This window comes from Siphateles boraxobius, unplaced genomic scaffold (assembly GCF_051911475.1).
Source record: "Siphateles boraxobius isolate OS27281-9 unplaced genomic scaffold, OSU_SipBor_1 20, whole genome shotgun sequence".
NCBI classification, from domain to species: domain Eukaryota; kingdom Metazoa; phylum Chordata; class Actinopteri; order Cypriniformes; family Leuciscidae; genus Siphateles; species Siphateles boraxobius.
The window spans coordinates 8,849,978-8,869,586 of NW_027508811.1; the positions used below are offsets into that span (position 1 = coordinate 8,849,978).

At 36.1% G+C, this 19,609-nt stretch overlaps 1 protein-coding gene and 1 long non-coding RNA gene across 3 annotated transcripts in view; one reads left to right on the top strand and one right to left on the bottom strand.

Annotated features, from left to right (window-relative positions):
• macrod2 (mono-ADP ribosylhydrolase 2) overlaps positions 1–19,609 on the bottom strand; it is a 631,164-nt gene that overhangs the window by 256,614 nt on the left and 354,941 nt on the right. The gene's annotated exons all lie outside the window — the stretch shown is intronic.
• Positions 15,833–19,384, top strand: LOC143744675 (uncharacterized). Its single transcript, XR_013205881.1, has 3 exons — positions 15,833–16,059; positions 17,753–17,873; positions 19,120–19,384. It is a non-coding gene; the product is annotated as an uncharacterized LOC143744675 (long non-coding RNA).

Consider the following 19,609-nt stretch of genomic DNA (forward strand, 5'->3'; position numbering starts at 1 on the left):
ACACAGCACAGGGAGGCTTTATTCAAAATTAAACTAAATTTACAAAAATAAAAAAATAAACAGTCAGTAATTGAATTAAGTACAAATAGACAAATTGCAAACGATAGCACAAATAAATAGATCAGAAAAAAGAGACAAATTAAATAAACATGGCTTTAAGTTTTTCAGGTGGGTCTAACAGTAGGCTAGTATTTAGATAAGAAACTACAGAAATTATATAAAGTAATTAAACGCAAAACAATAACAATGGATAGTCTTCATTGTAAAAATTAAATACAGATTAATGCTTACAATTAAAGTTACAAGAGCAGCGAGTCATTTTCCTTTTGTCTTTTGTTTTTTGATTAACATGACAGACAGCGGAAGGTTTATTAGGCTGCTGTCACTTTAAGAGCTTCTGCACGGATCCAATAGTGTTACACAATATGCGTTTTCTCTCTACTATTTCCATTCCAAAACTGACTGTGTTTACCTGAATTCTAATGTTGTGTGTATTTTTTCCATTTACGCACAATAGGGCAAGAAAAATATTTTTTTTCTCTTGAGCTGTTTGAGAGGTGGCTTTATGTGTGCGCCACTTATATAGATCAGTGGTGCGCGTGATTTTGGTGTGAGAGCAAATTCTGCGGGAATGAGTAATACAAGCACACCAGTGAATGAGATGACGGACAACATCCAGCTGATTTCCGTGTATCGAGACTGGAGAAAAGGAGTAGCCTATTGGAACAGTTTCAGATATTTCAGTATCGATTCACATCGAAATATCGATATTTTTGACAACACTAAGAATTAAGAAATATTACATATTTTACTTATTCTTCTGCATTGATAAAACAGTGGTTATTGGATAATCAAACATGTCTTCATAAGTCGGAGCAGTGGCTTATTTCTGTCTCATATTTAAAGTCATTTTGTATTTGTCTTAATATGCTCTGGTTATGGCTATGTTTGCTGGAATGTGTCTCTGCATGATTTTTCATGTTTTATGTACTTATGGTCTTTTATTTACCATCAACCTGCCAGAGAATACAGATGGAAATTATGAAAATCTGGCACATTTACATGATGGTGTTAATTAATGTGCATTGTGCCTGTTAAAATAAAGAGTTAAGAATAAGTGTAGGGCGTTCACTCCTTTCTTTCTGAATTAAATTCAGGTTAAATGAAATATCGGAAGTGGCAGATTCCATGGACGAGAACCAATGAACCGCATAATTAGATTGTATTCCATAGCTGCATAAAAATCTTAATATAGCATTGCACGGTGGAGAATACATCAGTATGTTTCTAAATATGCAAACTGTTGTTTGTGCGATTTCAAAATAAAAGTTTAACCCCTCGTTTTGAGTTTGCATGGTTTGATGTCCACGTTCTTGTTCAAGAAATTACAGTGGCTGTAGCATTTCTATTGCAAAGAAGTGGCTATATATTAAAGATTAAGTGGACTCTTGAATTAATTACTTTTGACCAATTACTCGATTACCAAAATAACTGTTAGTGACAGCTCTAAATTAGTTTAATAAGTAGAAATGCACCTGCATTGTTTTGCATTTTGTGACTTTCAGTCGAATAAAATACTAATTTTCCATCACACCCCTACTAAACATTATATATTGCATTTTAATTAGTTTGATGTTAAAAATTACAGCATAGAATAAAACACTTTATTTTTTTTTAAAGTGTCCCTATTATGCTATTTGAAAGTCTCCTACTACAGGTATACATGCATCAGATGTAAAAAAAAAAAACACTTTAATTTTGCACATCACCACATTTTTCAATGATTCTCAAACGACTCGACGGATGAATCAGTCTCTCTAAATCCCTCCAATCTGAGAGTCTACTCTGCACTGATTGGCCAAAAGGCCCAGTCTGTTGTGATTGGTCTACCGTTTGTTGATTGGTCTATTGGAATAACTAGTTATTCAGCTAGTTATTTGACGTTCCTCAGTGATAAACTACTCATTTTGAGGTACATTATGAGATGTTGCAACTGTAATTCCTCACCATCAGCATCAGCAACAAGTGTATGTCCATCAACAAACCGATGTGCATATTTCTAATTTATTCCGCACATGGGGGAACTGTATCAAAAACAGTGCATGTGTTAGTTGAGCACTAACGGAAATAACTGAAGTAACATTAAAGTTTGTAAAACAAATCTTGCTCAATTGCTTTATCTTTACTCATAGTAGTAAGAATGACAGAAAATCTGGCCACAGCTGCTTAGCAGAAGTATTTCAGTAAGACAGTAATGATGTAAATTAACCTGGAAACTCACAAAACGACGTATTTTGAACACCCGGTAGAAAATATCTTCATCAATAATTATTCATACTTACAGGTTGTGATTCTGAGGACCAAGCTGGTCCAAATAAACTGTGTACTGACCCATCTTTCCAGAGCAAGCGTTTTGCGAATCCCGCGTTGAACTCCGAGATTTGAGAAGCAGTCGTAAGTAAAATGACGTGTTTGAGGGTGGTTCAAGTTGTTCCCCAGCCAGACAAAATACAACATAGGCGGGGATTATGCAAATAGTTTTTCTAGTGACATAGAACCGTCAACGCAGTGGGATTAAAATTACAAACGACTTGTAAAGGCGGTTCAGAGTCGATTCTTTCTTTTGGGAGAAAATAACTTAATTTATTGTGCACTTTACAACTTTGCAGAATTTTTTCATTTGCAAACAGCTATATTAAACACAGCATGAAAGGAAATATTTGAAAAACCATAATTGGGGCACTTTAAAAAACAAAACAAAATACTCACTATGCCTTCAAAAAATGTATATAGTTTATATGTGCCTAGGCCACATAAATCCAAATAATCTAAATGTATATTTTGATGTCTAAAATACAAAGCTCTTAAAAGTCTTTAACGTTTAAATATTTGTACAGTCAGGTAAGAAGATAAACAATTGACACAAGTATGATATTAAAAATGTACCTCTTATTGTTATTATTGTATTTTTTATTTATTTTACAAAAGATGCAAAAAAGTCGTTTGCCACTGAGTCAAAATCAGTTTAGAACTTAACTTTGTATTATTATACATATAACCACATGTGAAAACAAGAAACACACAGTATTATATAAATTATTTGGGTATCTTTCTAAATATTTAACAACTTTAGCCGATAACAACCTTAAATTTCATGCAGAATTTCCATTGCTTTGTTCCATTTAAAGTGAGCTTCTCTTACATGAACCACATTTTGTTACAGGCCAAGTATTGTCATACAACAAGCTCTGCTGTTGACACCAAATGATCAAGAAAGGCAAAAAAGGAAACCCAAAAAAAGCTATACGGGGCAGTCTGTCTGAGCTCTGGAGCACTTACAGGCACTTAAACCAGATCAACAACACTGAAGGCAAAGCTCCATCCTGGCACTCTTCCCCTCTTTGAACTCAGACCTATGAGGCTCTGAGAGCCGTTAAATATATTCACTACAAATAAAAGGGTAACACCAATATGCCCTTATTACAAATAGCATGTTTTCACAAGCTTAGAAAAGAAGAGTTCATAAATAAACTAATGAATGAAAGAATTAATGTAATGGGTGTATATATATTTATATATATAAAAAACTTACTTTTTTTACTTTTAATCTTTCAGACATGGTTTAATTCAAGGTCAGGCCTGTAAACACCCTCTCTGCTGAGGCAATATGAAATCCACCTATTGTGTTTCTGTGTGTTAACTGCAGGACTGGGATCAGGGTTGAAGCTTTTGTGCCGCTGGAGATATTTCCAGTCTAAACACGTTTTGAGTGATGCAACTGCAAGACATAACATGAGGAAAGTGGCAAGGTTGTTTGTTTGCATCCAAACGCTTTATAAAGTAAGCAAGTATTGGGGAGGTCTTGGTTACTTTTATCTGAGTTCGGGGACGACAGCATGAGCATAGCTGAGGGTTATCATGAAAACTATTGCATTAAATCTGTCAAGAGCCTAAAGGAACCTCAAGAAAAACACAGCCACTCCCAATCACCACTAACTACAGGCATGGGCCATCTAATGAGGAGTCTGGCAAAGTGTGGCAGGCAAATTGCAGATCTCCACATATTTATGAATATATGCATGTGTGTTTACTGCTGTAATTCTTCAAGACGGACTTTATCTCCTTTTATAATATTTATTCTTTTGACAATACATAAAAAATACATCTAACTTTTATTTCATAATATAGTATATAAGAGCATTTTAGGTCCTGAACTGCCAATAGGTATCGTGATTTTAGATACATGGAACTTGCTATGGCTGTTAGATTACATGTGCGTACTGTACACACACACACTACATATAGAGTATATATATATGTATATATATATATATATATATATATATATATACACATCTAAAAATTAACATTAAAGGGTTAGTTTTCATCACTCTTGTTCATCTTCGAAACACAAATGAAGACATTTTAATGAGCTTCTGTTTACCATAACTGATTTGTAAGTTGATGAATGTTTATATGTGAATAAAAGTCTAAATTAAATCTGTTCATCATAAAAAGTGATCGGGTCTCTTCAGAAAATTTGGACTAAACCGCTCAATTCATTTGGACTAGTTTTACGTTGTCTATGAACTTTTTTAAGCGTCAAAGTGGTAGTTGCTTAGACTTTCAATGGAGGGACAGAAATCTCTCAGATTTCATTAAAATGTTTTCATTTGTGTTTTGAAGATGAACAAAAGTCATCTGAGTAATGAGTAAATGATTACATTTCCTTTATTTGGTGAAAAAGGCCTGATTCTCAGTCAAACTTTAATAAATATATGTTAACAGCTAATATTTTTATTTGAACCTTCTAATAAATTGGATTGGACTGGATTAGACTCCTCCACAGGTTGTATTCAACCCGGAGGCCGTGTTTTTGATACCCCTGGTATAGAGAAACGAGGGGGGAAAAAGAAGGAAAATAAGCTACATTGTTGGTTATCACATTAGTTTGCTTCACAGCCCAAGGAAAAGCCCTCATGGAGGAGACAATGGAAGAACACACTGTTCTGGGTCATCTGAAATTGTGCTCTCAGCTTTAGCTTTGACTGTATCTCCAACTAGCTTCTGAAAATCACTTCAGAGAATTTCTTTTGGATAACTGACACTAAAGCCAGTCCAGACCATGTTATGGCCCTGGATCAGATAAGTGGATTGAAGAGGATTGTTCTGTTTGTTCTTAAACTCGGGTCTATGTGCTCAGGATGTTCTAATCTTGAAGACCTGGATAAAAACACCTTGTGACAAATAAAGAGATTAACAATATTTTTTTATATAATTATATTAAAGTAGATGTTTTAGCTCAGAACCAAAATATACTGTAGGCATGCGCATGGTGCTTTCAAAATAATGTAAACAAGAGATGAATTTTATATCATTAAACTAATATAAATTGTCATAGTAATTACTATGACAATCAAAATGACCTCAATTTCTATTCTGATTACATGCTGTCATAAATATTAAAGCGATAAGCACCTAATCCATAATGAAAATCAAGCATGTCTCTCATTTCTGTTTGTTATGAAAATGGATGACAAAAGGTGCTTTGGATCTACCGCTGTAATCCATGCGGCTGAGAGCTGTGAGCTGTGTTTCAAAAACAACCGAAACTAATGCATACAGCGAACGGCTTTTGCAAAAATGATAAAAAGGCAAACTCAAATGAAATAAATTAAACCAAATAAATAAATAAGTCCCAATCAGTGGAAAGCTTATGTGCAGAGGAGAATGAATAAAGGCATGGGGCTCACAGTAAGCGGGTGCTTTCACAGGACAAATTTACATTTATAAAGAGATTCTCAACAGGAGCGCACACACATTGAGGTGCTTGCAAGCTATTTGCTTCTGTCTGATTAATAAAATGAAGAATAAGTCTATTTTCCAGTTTCTTTAACAAGCTCCACATCTAAAGTGGAATGAAAGAGAAATGAAACCTATTACAAATTCATAAAGCAAAACTATAATCAGAGTGAATGTGAGTCATAGTATCAGGAATGGTAACTTCAAATGTCAGAAGGAAAATAGACAATACTTGTGGAATAAACCACCCTTTTATTGCAATTAAGCATAAATGTGGTAATTATTTAAAGTAAACATAACTTCACATAAAAAAACTGAAATAATGAATAAAAGCTATTATGAAATGAGCATTTAAAGAGACTAAGTGATGCATACATTTCTCTCTTAATGGCATCATGCACAGGAAACGATAATTAGTTAACAGTTGACAGAATTGCAACAAGTGAAAGACAGACAGACAGACAGACAGACAGACAGAAAGAAAGAAAGAAAGAAAGAAAGAAGAAAGAAAGAAAGACTCTTGCAGTCCTGGCTCATGAAAAGAAAAACTGTTTTTCACAACTGTGTAATTTGGCATTATTAAATAATTATTAATATAAAATGAATAAATAAATGTAAATAAGCAACACTGTGACAGAACTTGACGGTCTGAAAAAAACATGCACACAAGCAAATCCTTGGTTCCATTCTGAATGGCATGTGGCCCCAGTTTGAACAAGCATTACACCTTTGGTTGAGATCTATGTGAAGTTGTCCTGAGGGATGATAGATAATAAAAATTCTAATAAAAACAGAAAGAAAGAAAGAAAATAAAACAAACAAAGCTCGGCTAGTTTCATCAGAAAAAAGGGGGAAATGGAAAGATTAAAGCCATCACCTATAGCATGTGGCTTGCATAAGAATAACACTGGGAACCAGATGAAAAAGCAAGCCCCACCAGGGGAGAAAAAAAATATCCCTGGGATTCCAAACTTCCCACAAAACATCCCTAATTAGTGACAAGCCTGCATCCCATGAGCCTAAAGGGATATTTGTGTTTGATTATTTTGGCATGATATGACAACAAATGGCGATGGAAGGGAGGACTAGGAGGTTAGGAGAGGAGAGACAGGAAAGACAGAGTTGAAAACAAGGCCGTCGGGGCGGCGCAGAGCAGCTTTAGGCTCTCTTCCGAAAGTCATTCTCTCTCCTGCAGATTTACACCCTGCAGAGAAGCACAAGGCCAGAGCAGTCGAACACCTATCTGCACAGCAGATAAACATGGCATGACTGATTTAGCAGTTTGACTGGATCCATCACACCTCTTTTTCTTCCCCTGGCTCTAATATTCCCCACGGTCACAAGCAGCAGAACCGATGATATATTTCTCCCGTCTACCTCTCAGAGGCTTAGAGTGATTTAAGATCATTAAACGCTTCCTTTCCTATTCTTCTGTTTTTCCTGGTTCTATTCCCCTTAGCAAGTTGTTGTAAAGTTGTGCCGGATCCAAGTGGAGAGAACCGGTATGTTGATATGAAGAATATGGCAATCATATTTCCTGATTAAAACTCTAATGGATTTTGCTCAGTAGAGGCTAGGTGAGAGCTTTTTAATGTATTGCAGGTGTGATAAGGGAATCACAAAAGCACTGCTGTATCATAGAGTGCTAAACTGGATACATTTACATTCAAGCATTTGGCATGCACTTCTATCCAAAGCTATTTTTAGTAAGTGCATTCACTATGAATAAACCCATGGAATTGGCATTGCTAGCGCCACGCTTTATCATGACATATTAGCTGACTAATTATCTCTGATTATGTTAGTCTAATTTAAATGGAGAAACTGATTTTTTTTTTTTTTTTTAATGAAGTTGGTGTTGGACTTTATACTGACAACTACTGGAATGGATGCAGAATTACACATAAATTCATTTACTGATGCCCTTTTCATGAGTGTTTCTGTCATCCATGATGAATGTTGTTCTGCAACCTAAAATGTTTGATAATAGAGGGGTTATCACATATCCAGACCTTCAGACTGACGGCAGAAGTTCTAGACTCCAACGCAGTTTTTATTGCTTTTACTGCCCAAGAGAGCGTCTGAATGACATGTAAAGCAAACAATCACAGTTTTGTTCCACACCATGTTTAGGGGCGTGAAAAAGTAAAGTCAATATCCCTGCAATAACAGACCAGCGTGCATCTAATACATTATTCATTTAAAAATGTTGTGCAAGTTTACTGAAACAATGGAGCCGCAATGTTCACATACTTTTGAAAATCCGACAGTCAGTTGATCCTGATAAGCGTTCGCTTTCACAGAACAGCTTTCTACCGCAATGAGGATGTTTGGCGTCACGACAGCTTTGTTTCCAGGTGGACCGTTAAATAAAGGGACACACACATCTCCAGGAAATCCTGTAGAATTCAACCAATCAGATGATGACTTTGAAACTCCCGAAGTGTTTCCCATTTTGTGTGCCTTATGCATCAGACATTCAGCCAATGGTCCGTGGGTAGCACACACACAAGCACAGCTCCTATTCACGTCACTGGAAAATACCAAAAGCGGCAATTTTGTTTCCACAATATATTTCACAACAGAAATGTTTTAGCTCAAATCACGTCATTTTCAGGGTGGCAACTCTTTCAAAACGGCATTTGGCTCTTTCATCAGAAGGTGGGACTTGCATTTCAGTGTTGTTCTAAAAGATATGCAACGGTGATACATACTGCTATATACTGAACATTTGTGGATGTGCTGAAATCAAACACAAAAAAGCGCATTATCTTGAGCATAGTTCACTGTACTTAACATGTGGCTTTTTGGCAGTCATGCTAGTGACACCAAAGACAAAGTTCTCAACGCAGTAAACCACCAGGCCATGACAGTCTATTGGAGACGTTGTGTTTTGTTCCCCGGGACTGGCTGCCAAACAGTCAGTGTGCTCTGGCCCAGTGCCGCACATAGGAAAAACTCTAAAGCGCCACTTTCTTTGCTTATCCCATCTGTTGGTTTTGGCTCTAGCATCACAACCAGCCAAACAGATCTAAAGTCAGCCTCAGCAAACAAGACAGTAAGCCTGCCAACCCTGTTCCTCACATCAGCGTTCTTACGTCGGCCACTGTTTCTAACCCTGAAAAAAAGACTTTAAAAGAAGGGCTGCATACTGCACATTATTCTGTGTATTCATATATGACTCTAGATAACACTCTTTTGAAAAGATGTATTCAAGAGAAGAGAATATATACCCAAAAAGCTTTTCACTGTCAACGACTATGTGTGAATTGAATCACAAATGGTATTTAAATTACAAAAAAGTACACACAACCAAATATAAACAGTATTATACAGTACAATATATAGTTAAAGGGGTTAGTTAGATTCAGCAAGGATGCATTCAAATGATCAAAAGGGACAGTAAGGACATTTTTAGTGCTAAAAACTTTTTTATCAAATGTAAAGAATCCAGAAAAAAAGTAACACGGTTTACACAAAAATATTATGCAGCACAACTATTTTTAACTTTGATAATAATAAAACATGTTTCTTCAGCACAAAATCAGCAAGACTGGAGTAATGATGCTGAAAATTCAGCTTTGCCATTAGAGGAATAAATTACATTTTAAAAGATATTAATATAGAAAACAGTTATTTTAAATTGTAATAATAATAATAATAATAATACACAATATTACAGTTTTTACTATATTAATGATCAAATAATGCATCCTTGGTGAGCATGAGACTTCTTTCAAAAACATTCAAAATCTTACCGATGATAAACCTATATATAATAATATATCCACAAAAACCTTGATATTTATACATACACAATATGCTAATTCTGCTTTGAATAAATTCATTGGGAGATTATGAATGCGATATGGATTTTTGATATCTGAAATAATAAGAACTACCCACAGTAACTGTTTTTTTTTTTTTGCTAATTAAGTCAAGTTTTTGTTGCTAATTAACTACAAAGAGAGACACAAAAAGCCGTACACAGTGACTCTGCAACATTATGCTCTGAAGAAGTCAACACTCTCTTCGATAGTGCAAATTCAAATCACACAAAGCTGCATTAATGAATCTAAAGGGGGCAAATTTCTCAGTATCGTGTATTCACTTATCACGTCTATAACAATACCATACTGTGACAATCTGCAGCACCATTGTATCTTATTCAGAGACGCAGGGGCCCAAAGAACCTCGCAGATATTCATTAGATGCTCTGCCCTGAGATACAAAGATATCTAATTATTCACTGTCAACAGTGGACCCCCCGGGCTCCCCTCTACATTGCCGTATCGAGCAGTCAAAGTCAAATGAACACAAACAATGAAATTAAAGCGCTGGTCATGAAACAAATGATTGTTTTTAGTCATCCGTCGTGAACAATGAGAGCAGGGCGTAACAGGCTAATTTAATTAGCCAATGCCAGTGAGGCGGAATTGCTCTGAGGGAATAAGTACAAATTTGGGCTGCCAAGAAGCTCTATTTGCTCAGTTTGAACTTGGCAAAAGTTCTATATTGATTTTAAAAAACTGAAGGGAAAAAAAAAAAAACAGGCCGACGTGATTAGCGAATGACTGACAAATCGCAAGAGTTACGTAGAGCTGTGCCAGCAACTAAGTGGTAAACAAACAGACTAGAAAAAATAAATAATAAATTAAGCAAATAGCCAAGCATCACCACAAGCTAAAATGTGCTGGCACAGGAAACGCCGCCTTGTTGTTCTAATCCGTCGCAGATGACACGTGTTTTCACTACCGCAAGGGGCCTCTTATGAAAACACAGATGAGTTTTAGTAGCACATGCCCCAAACCACAGCAGGCGGCGGGGAACCATCACACACACGACAATCAGATCAGATCAAATCAGATCGGACACGGGCTGAAGCAATATAGGTGTGACTTACCTTTGAGATGATGTTCAACAGAGTGAGGTAGATCCATCAGGCCCAGGCAGGCAGAACATGAGGGGAAACAAAATGAGAAGAAAATGTGGTTAGCAATACTGAAGTCAGAAATGACAAGTTTGTTTTCATCGTGCTGTTGACGTGACATTTCTCTCCATTTTTTTGCAACCCGCGGAGCGGCGACAGCAAAAAAAAAAACCCTAACATGCGCAAATTGACAGTTGAGATATTTGCTTTAGCGAGGGGGATTTTTTTCTTAAACATTTGGATGTTCATCATTATAACTCGAGTAGATCAATTTCAACAGTAGGCTGACTGCCCAAGGCCCCTTTGAAGCAATATCTACATTGCGACGGAGGACAAAAAAAAACAAGCAAACCAGTTGACCAAAGTGATATTTTGGCAACCCATTTCGATTGCGCACTCCTCTGATGATGTGTTACCTGCCACAGCTGTGCTATAGCATGTCTTTAATGTTTACTCTGATTTATTGAGCTGTATTAGTGTTTTGACATTTTGACTAGCTTGGCTCACAGATACTAGTTCAAACAGTTACAGACCATCAACAGCACTGGAGCAGAAGCTTAATCACACGATACTCAGCCACTGACAGCCTGAGAGTTGCCATAGCAGCTGGCTCACACTGCGACAGTGCCGGGAACGGGCCGAGGGATGTTGTTGTGGGGTGATTGGAAGAGGAGAGGGAGAGAGAGAGAGAGAGAGAGAGAGAGATAGAGAGAGAGAGAGAGAGAGAGAGAGAGAGAGAGAGAGAGAGAGAGAGAGAGAGAGAGAGAGAGAGAGAGAGAGAGAGAGAGAGAGAGAGAGAGAGAGAGAGAGAGAGAGAGAGAGATGAGTCAAAAACCCAATGGATGAGCTTGTAGACCATCAACATTCCTGCCACATTTTTCTACATCCCTGACAATTGACAACAGATGCTGCAGGCAGCGAAAATGCAATCCCAAAATTGGGAGCCCATCTGACTGAGTGCAATGTCTGGCCGTCGCTACGCAGTCCATAAAGAGCCAGCCAGATAAGCATTTAACAGGACGCAGATGGAGGAATAATATGATGCAGTTTTGCTCTTAATTTCCAACCGTTTCCTGATGCTTTTTCGTTCTGGCATAAGAGTTGCTTTTCCTTTCCCTCTTTATTCACTCTTGAAAATCCATCCAAATGAAAAAAGGGCCAATTAACTTAACCCACATCATTTCTTTCAAGGGCAATGATAGTTTTCTGTGTTAAAGCATTTATTTTATTATTTGATTTTTTTACTGAACTGAGCAAGGGCACCTGGTCATTGCAAGCAATGTTTATAAACCATTCATTTTGATGACTGGCTTAAAGTCCAGTTGATATCTGTCATTGTTTTAGAGCTGCCAAAGTGCTTGTCCCTAATAAAAGGCATGCACGAGCATCTATATTTCTAACAGCACACACATTGAGAAGATTAATACCGAGTATAAAATTATAAGACAAAAGAGTCAAATGATGCTTGCCAAATACAGCTATATAAATAGTTTTGTAGACACACTAAACATTTTCCTGTAGAAAACACATGCAAGAGCAGGCGTGGATGCTCATTTTCTGGCTAAATAAACGTGTCTGACAAAAACACAATCTGTAGTGTCTGACAATTTACTAAGTATCTCACACACACACACACACACACACACACACACACACACACACACACACACACACACACACACACACACCCCTGCAACCCTTCACTCCTGGACATACGCACACAACACAGATGACAGCTATGCTTTTCCCAGTCTCTTATTCCCACGAGACAGGAAGTGACATCAGAGACACGTTCTGTGATCTCTGTCTGCAGGCAGGGTCACAGAGAGAATGATAGAAAGAATGACAGACAGATAGAACAATAGATAAAATGAAAGACAGACAGATAAATAGATCAAATGACAGATAAATAAAATGATAGACAGAACAACAAACAGGCAGGAATAAGTAAGGATGTAAGGATGGATAGATGGATATAGATAGATACCATGGCTCTCTCATCAGATGTGTTTCTGGCTGTGGTTTTGAGGTGGAGTGTGTGCAGATGTCCATGTGCAGTGAGTTCATTATTACAGCACTTACTCTAACAGCTTCTGAACTGTGACCAGTGCCCAGCCATTAAACATCCCATCTCACACCATCTGCTTGGACAAACCAGCAAATTGCCAAACACACCAGCCAAATATCCCTCCAAGTTTTGGCTTGTTGTTTGAGGGTGAATGATATCTACAGAACTGTTATGTCAAAATAGATCAAATCTGCTCAAAGGTCTGATAATATTAGGAAATCTGAGCTTTATCTCCTAAAAAGTCCTACTCTTACTTATTATGAATGAAATGTTCTAAAAAGCCCCATGCTGTCTATGTGTCCTCCTCTGCTATATCCTCGGCAAGGCCATCATTTAGCAAAAGGCAACAGTTGGTTATACATTCTACAATTTACATTCAATTACTCAGAGTTTTGGTCCTAATGACCAGCTTTCAGCAGCAGTAACTCATGGGTCTCTACTAGCCACAGTCATTAGAGATCCAGTGAACGCTGCGTGGTAATCAGCACAGAGAGGAAGACACCGACAGCCCTCATGACACAACACTGCAACTGCACAGCCGACTCATCCCTCTTTTTAATTAGCAACATTAGCAAGTTAATCCCATTCCTTTCCCTCACAAGTAGCACTGTGGGTATTTGCCACATGCAGTGAGTAAAATGTGCCAAGACTCAGATCAATAGCATCCAAACAAATTCTCTTGTCTGAAAAATCGAATTTCACATGAATTGACTCCAAATGGAATCCAAAAGGCTGAATCTCAATATGCATACTATAAATGAGAACCTTAAATACATAGTAAACTGGGAATGACACAGTTCTAATAAGCAAATATAAGGCATGAGCACACCATCATGAAATTGCATCACGTAAACAACTGTTTCAGGTTTTAGACAATAATAGTCAAAAAAGCAAGCACAGACACATGTTGTAAATCCATTTCGAATAGTGCACATTGCTGGCACCTTTTACATACCATTTTCTAGTGACAGACCAACTGATTAATGGGATGATTTTGGGCCATTTTAAGATTATCGTATCAGCTCATAACTATGCCCAACTGAAGTGTTAGATTTCCCTTGTGTCAGTTAATAAATCTACTAACAACTCAACCTTGGATAATTTACATGCATCTCTGTCTCTGTCAATCTGTCTGTCTCTCTCTCTCTCTCTCTCTCTCTCTCTCTCTCTCTCTCTCTCGTGTGTGTGTGTGTGTGTGTGTGTGTGTGTGTGTGTGTGTGTGTGTGTGTGTGTGTGTGTGTGTGTGTGTGTGTGTGTGTGTGTGTGTGTGTGTGTGTGTGTGTGTGTGTGTGTGTGTGTGTGTGTGTGTGTGTCAGAGATTAGATTAGCCATTGTCCAGTCTCCGCTTAAGAGGTATAAGAAACGGACATTGACAAACCCATAAACTGACTATTTACAATATATCATGTATGTTAATCCTAATCTGTTATACTAGATCTGTGTTCAAAAGTTGTTGCCTTTTTTCTTACTTTTTTAACCATTACTTTTAAAGAAATTCCGTAAAATTAGCATGGTTGCATTGAACTGATTAAAAATGACAGTAAAGACATTTATAATGTTACAAAACATTTGTATTTCAAATAAATTAGTTTTTCAGCTTGCTATTACTAAAAAATTAATCAGTTTTAAGATATTAAGCAGCAATGTTTTTAACTTTGAAAATAATAATAAATACTGTTTTTATTGCATTTTTGATCAAATAAATTATAACCTTGCTGAGGGTAAAAGCATAACTTTTTTTTCACTATTAAAGAGAACATAATTAACTACTATTACTTATTAATATGACAATTCCAACGCTATCTCACAACCAATTCGTACGATTTTGTACGAGGGATTAAAAGGTGGCTAATTTGTACGAATTCGTACAACCTCACTCGTACGAATTTGTAAGATTTGTCTAAACCCACGTGATGGGTAGGTTTAGGGGCGGGGTCAGGGGTAGGTCATTCGTACAAATTCATACGAATTAGCCACCTCGTAAAATTCGTACGAATTGCCGTGAGATCGGGCTGGATAATTCATACATTTGGTGTTGACTGAGTCTTATAACATTATTTAAAAAGATAAGCATGAAAACAAAAGGCATTATGGTTTATTATAACTGTGCATAGTAATTTACAACAACTTAAAGCTGATTATAAAAAAAGACAAATATAGAGTATGTTGGACGCAGGTGAGCTCTTCTGACCGCACAATTCAGCTTATTTTGTAATCCAGACAACAGAGACATAAAAAAAGAACGAAAGCTGAGGGAGTGAAATCTAACTGATATCAGTCCTAAACTGACTGTCTGATGCTTTTGATATTTACTTCAAAGCCACCGAGGCTGAGAGCTGCTTGTGCTTTGTGGGTGATTGGCTCATTTCCTTTATTCTTTTACTTTAAAAATATTAAATAAATAATATAAATAAAAAGCACCACATCCATCTGTTAGGAAAGGGTTGACTAATTGGCCCATTGCTCCATGTAAGAAGCTACCTGACTATTAAAAATTACGCTTTCAGATTCAGACTCTAAATATGTGCCAGCGGGAGAAAATCCTGAATGAATCATCAGATATTGGACGAATGAAAGACTTTATGCCAAACTGATGAATTATCCCATTGAGAATCGCCACTCAGTGATCTTTTACAATCTTTCAGTTTTTCCAAGAGCAAATTGTTTCATGCTTTGACATATTGTCAGGTGAAATCTAATCAGGGTGCAGGTGAAATATACTATAATAAAGTCTTTCCTGTCAAATCATAATTTTACACATAACAAAATGTCAAATGAGAGTGGGGAGCATATGATTGTGATGCTGAGCTCTAGAGTATGTGTCATACGCGTGTCACTTCCCTTTGATCTGTGTTCCTTATCCTTCGTGAGTTCCTTGACTGTTTTGTACAAAAACTGAATGTCGATGCAGAAAACAAAACAAATAATGTTAAAGCAAAGTCGGAAAATTTCTGTCTCTGGGGGTGGGATGACTGTTTTGTTCTATGCTGAGCTGTCAGCGGAGCATTGAAGGATGGGCCAAGTGAGCATGAGGGAAGGGGGAAATGAAGCAGTTTGGATTGAGAGAGTGACTGAGGATTGAGAGAGAAAGAGAAAGTATAAGGAATTAATAAAGTAATCAGGGAGAAAAACAAAGGAAATGGATAAGACAGAGTTAGAGAGAGAGAGGGGGAAGAAATACAAGAAGTTGATTAAGATGTTAGTGTGAGAGAAGCACCATCATGTGTCGATGTTTAAGAGGAAGATGGCGACGGCTGGTGTGAGTGTTTGGAGATTTTACTAGTTGTGGCTGACATCCAGCCCATTCTTGGCTATGTTTGAGAGAAGTGTCTATTTAGCAATAAAAGACGGTGTTGCATTGCCTGTGAGGTTACCACCCTGTTATGGTGCTTGTATTTACAGTAAAACAACAGAAATTAATACTTTTATTATGCATGGATTCATTAGATTGATCAAAAGTGACAGAAAAGACTATTGGTTCAATTTTCTATTCGTCAAAAACTTCTTAAAAAAATATCATGGTTTAAAAAAAATATTAAAACAACAGAATAGTAAAACAGAATAGCACAACTGTACTGTTTTCAACATTGAGAATAATAAAAAAAAAATAATAATAAAAAAAATGATTACAGTTTCCAGTAATAAATTACATTTTAAAATATTAAAATCTAAAAAAGTAATTTTAAATTGTATTTTTTCAATATATAATTTAATTAAATGAAATAAATAAAGTAACATTGGTAAGACATGATACTTCTTTCAAAACATTTTTTTAAAAAAATCTTACACAACCACAAGCAACATGCGCATTTTGAAGAGAGAAAAAAAACTCAATATTGATACATTTATCTAAGCAGAAGCAAAAAAGAGAAAACTAAAAGAAAATGTGATAAGGCCCTTGTTGGGCTGATCCATAAAATTACAAAACCACTGCTGTGTTTGGCATTATAAAAATTATTGTAATTTTAACTGTAAAATACTGTAAAAATGTGACAGTAAAAACCTGTTAATTAGTTAACAGCAAGTTCCTGTACTATATTCCTGTTCCTGGCTTTAAATGATCAGATTTACATGTTACTCTGTAAATATGTTTACATTTTACTGTTTTTTGTACAGAATTACTCGCATACACAGCTGTCAGTTTTATTCTTTAAAAATGACAGGACTTTTTTCATACTGTGTTAGGTTTGAGTATGATACTGTATGCAGGTTTTCTCCACCTATAGTGGAGTAAATTAATTGCCTTTTGTCTTTTTCTGAACTCCCAATAGCGAATACACACAATGTCTTCACCACCTACCTGCCCTAAATAGCACAGCCTAAAAACATCATGCTGTTGCTGACTACCAAGTGAAAACTACACTTCATGTATCGCTGACTATGTAGCACTACTGGTTTCTTTATTCTCTTTGGCATCAGAGGCCCTCTGCGGTTTAATTTAGATTTAAGCCATATGGACCTGAGATTACATAACTGCAACACATTTCTAAACATAAGCCGTGAAAAGAAAGCCTTAAATAAACCGATTTAATCCGGGAACTCAAGTCCCATTGACATTGACACCTCAGCTCCAAAATCCTCACACACTTTTAACATTATGATTTGAAAGTGAGAGGAAGAGTTTAACGTCATCTCACCATCTCACATGCTCTCTGAACACAGCTCTAATAAAAAATTGCTAACAATTAAACGTGCTTCTACACATGAGCCCTCTTACATACTATTCAAAATCATACTATTCAAATTTCAGATAATGCTAATTTGACATGTCCTGAGGCTGTTTTACATTAGCCTAGAGCATTAACAGCATTGTGATCTGCTGGTTTACATAACTTACCATCACCAGAGTTGCCCCTCAAAAGCACCGGTTAAGAATATTGTTGTTTGAGAGGCAGGCCATTTCACAGCTGTTTACATCCTTAAACTTCTTTTCACCTTCCTATGTCTCAAAGAACCAAAGCAACTATCAAAAGGTGCATGGGACCCGAACGGCAAGAAGCCTGACCTCTCTTAAACACTCATCAATCATCATTGCCAGACTAACTAAGCAGGGCATCTTGGCTTCATTAAAATGTAACGTGCCAACCTAATTAAACAAGCTTAAAATGGAGAGGAACCTCAATAACATGTTGCACTTTAATTATCTATCTAATGTACCATGGCGGAAAAGACATACTATTAAATGTATTACAAATATACTTGAAATTCAAGTAATATGTTTATAGTACATTTGTAATCCCAAAATGCTTATATCTAAAAATATATTGAACTGCATTTTAGTATATTTCTAAAAAGTATACTGGAAGTACTGTGGTAAAACATATATTATTAGTTAAGCTTTTAAGAAATACAGTATGCTTAACACAAGCATATACTTTAATTGGACTTTTAGTTTATTTACAGAAAACATACTTATTTTACTCATACTCAACGTATATTTTATGTGTACTTTGTGTTTTTTTCGTTTTTTTTTTATTTTTATAAATTTGCAAAGATTTCAAACAAACTTCTTTCACGTTGTCATTATGGGGTATTTTTGTAGAATTTTGAGGAAAATAATGAAGTTAATCAATTTTGAGATAAGGCTGTAACATAACAAAATGTGGAAAAAGTGAAGCGCTGTGAATACTTTCCGATGCACTGTAAATACATGGGTATGTCTAAATCTGGGTCCTCAATTATATCAATGTTATCAGATCTTCCAGCCATAACAATCGTATAGTTTTTTGTCAATGTTTATTTAAAATCTTCAAATTATGCAGAATATACAATGGTAAATATTTAATTAATGGGTTGTCAATATATAACTATACATAGGGAATGATTTTACCCCTTAATTCAGCATATTGAAAAAATTATAACTGCAAATCCACGTTTCGCTGCCTGGAGTCCAGTTGTGTCTGTGAATTACAGCGATCAATTTGCTTTTCTGTTCTGTAGCTTTCGGCAGTCTATAAAAATATACCTCAGATTTCTTGTCAAATCTGGTTGTACAGTCGATCGCACAGCTCTTTGACGTTTTAGATGTCTTTTGTGTGTTTTTCGCAGCATTCACACTGAAAACAAACGGTGCCACTCAGTCTTTTTGCCACTTAGTGGTCATAACTGCAGTCACTCCGGCCAACAGTGACGTCAGGCACATACCCTCTATAGTGACAACAGAAAAAAGGATAAAAATGGTCACTCATATGTCAATTTGATGAGGATATAGTCAAAGCTTTGAAAAGTAAACTACATTACATTCCAAAAAATACATACATTCAAACATGAATGCAATCATTGGTTGATTTTATATACATTATTTTTTTCCCTTTTACAGATCCTGAGATAAAGCAGTCTTCAAATACTACAGTGCCTGAATTGTAAGCCCTCAGTTGTAGAAAATGCAAGTTGTACTCAAAGAAGTGACCCTCCACTTGAAGATGAAGATCAGTCATTTAAACTGTTCTGTTTCTGTTTAGTTCAGCCATTTGCAGGCTTAAGTTTTTTTTTTTATGCATTATTCACTTCTGCGCTTTGTTTTACAGTAATTCATGTATAACTGAAATGTTCTACAAATGGGTAAAATTAGCTCTGCCATAGAATTTTACTGATCTTTCATTTATTATAATATACAGTATTTGTCGAGAGATTATTGATGCTGCTGTACTTTTTTAATGCACTAAGAATTTATCCCATTATACCATTTTGAATACTGAAAAATAAACAGCTTTGAAATAAAAGTAGTGTAATGCTAATGCATTTCTAATGAACTGAAATGCTATTGAAATGTTCTTGAAGCACATTCAAATTAATTATTAAAGTATATT